Here is a 2,101-nt window from a genome sequence, read left to right as displayed (position 1 = left end):
AGCTCCATTACACTCCCAACAAAATGGTGTAGCAAGAGGAAGAACCACACTTGTAGAGATGGCAAGGTCCATGTTGGATGAATACAGTCGCCACATAGTTTTGGGTTGAGGCTGTCACACCGCATGTCATGCATCAAACCGGCTCTTCCTCCGCACTATATTGGAAGACTCCATAGCTCCTAACTGGGAACAAGCCAATGTCAGTACTTTCGTGTTTTTGGTGCAATGTTATCCTCAACAAAGAGAACAATTAGGAAATTTCAATCTAGAACCATTGAGGGCATATTTGTTGGGTATGGATCAAACTCTCATGCTATAGAGTCTACACAATCCAAGTGGATGTGTTGTAGAAACTTGTGACGTGGTGTTTGATGAATGTTAATGGCTCCCATGGGAGCAAGTTGATCTAAGTGATGTAGGTGAAGAAGACTCTTCTCAGATATCTTGACATGGTGTTGGCGCATCTTTCATGGAACAAGAACCTCATGATGATGAATAAAAAGATGGAAGCTTTGCACATCATCAAACTACTTCAACACCCATACCACACAAGCTTCTATTGCTTCACCAATGCCGTGGACCAAGTACGAGATGATGATCAACTTCCTCTTCATTGATATCATCAGGAACAAGATCATCCTCAGGGCAAGAACAAGAAAGTGCAATCATTGACAATGAACCTTCAACCAATGCGAGATGAAGAAGATCTTCCACACACATTCATTGATCCATATGTTGAGGACGTGGATGATGGACATGAAGTTGAACCTCGTGACACTTACTCCATCATGCCTCGAGTGCCGGTCGTGTTGATGTTGATAAAATCCTCACTGCATTATCGGAAGGTTAGAGTCACTCTAACATGACCACTTTTGTGCTCACTTCTCGTTTGTGTCTAGTGTTGAGCCTCTCAGGTACAGATGCATTGATGGACAACGATTCTTGTTGCTATGCAAGATGAATTGAACAGTTTGAACAATCACAGCGTGGTCATTAGTCAAGAGGCTACTAACGAGCACGTCATTGGAACCAAATGGATTTTTCAAGACAGCAAGATGAGAATGGTGTAATTCATCCGTAACAAGGCAAGGTTAGTGGCACAAGGTACTCACAAGTGAAGGTTTGGACTTTGGTGACCTTGCTCCGTTGCCCGTCTTGAATCCATTCGCATTCTTACTTGCTTATGCTGCTTCAATGCTTACTTTACATCAAATGGATGTGAGAGTGCTTTCCTTAACGGTCCTCTACAAGAAGAAGTATATGTGTCACAACCACCTGGGTTCGTTGATCCCGATCACAAAGACTATGTGTATAAACTTCACAAGGCCTTGTATGGCCTCAAACAAGCACCTCGTGCTTGGTATGATCATCTTAAGAAGTTTTTACTCGATGATGGTTTTGTGAGAGGGGTGATCGATCCCACTCTTTTTACTAAGAGGGACAAGGGTGATTTGATCTTATGCCAAATCTATGTAGATGATATCATTTTTGGTTCTCCTAACATTCATTTGTGCAAGAAGTTTGTGGCTTCCATGACCAAGAATTTTGAAATGTCACTCAATGCGGATTTGAAGGTCTTCCTCGGATTTCAAATTCAACAATTTCAAGAAGGAATTTTCTTGTCTCGAGCAAAATACCTCAAGGATATCCTAGAGAAGTTTGGCATGTCTAATGCTGGTCCATGTAAGACACCCATGCCAACAAAAATTGTACTCACCGAAGACACAAACGGTATCCCTTTCGACCCATCTAAATACCGCTCTATGATTGGATCATTGCTTTATCTTTGTGCATCTAGACCAGACATCATGTTTAGTGTCTGCATGTGTGCTAGATTTCAAGCTTCCCCTAGGGAAAGTCATCATAAGGCGGTTAAGATATTCTTAGATACCTTGTTCACACCCCAAAGTTGGGTCTATGGTACCCCAAGGATGCTAAGTTTGATCTTATTGGGTACACGGATGCGGATTGGGCCGGAGACAAAGTGGATTGTAAGTCCACCTCCGGCGCATGTCAGTTTCTTGGACGCTCCTTGGTAAGTTGGTCCTCAAAGAAACAAAATTCTATTGCCCTCTCTATCGCAGAAGCATCTCGTCTCTTT

This window comes from Triticum urartu, chromosome 2 (assembly GCF_003073215.2).
Source record: "Triticum urartu cultivar G1812 chromosome 2, Tu2.1, whole genome shotgun sequence".
Lineage (NCBI taxonomy): Eukaryota > Viridiplantae > Streptophyta > Magnoliopsida > Poales > Poaceae > Triticum > Triticum urartu.
Note: the sequence above shows the minus strand (reverse complement) of the source record.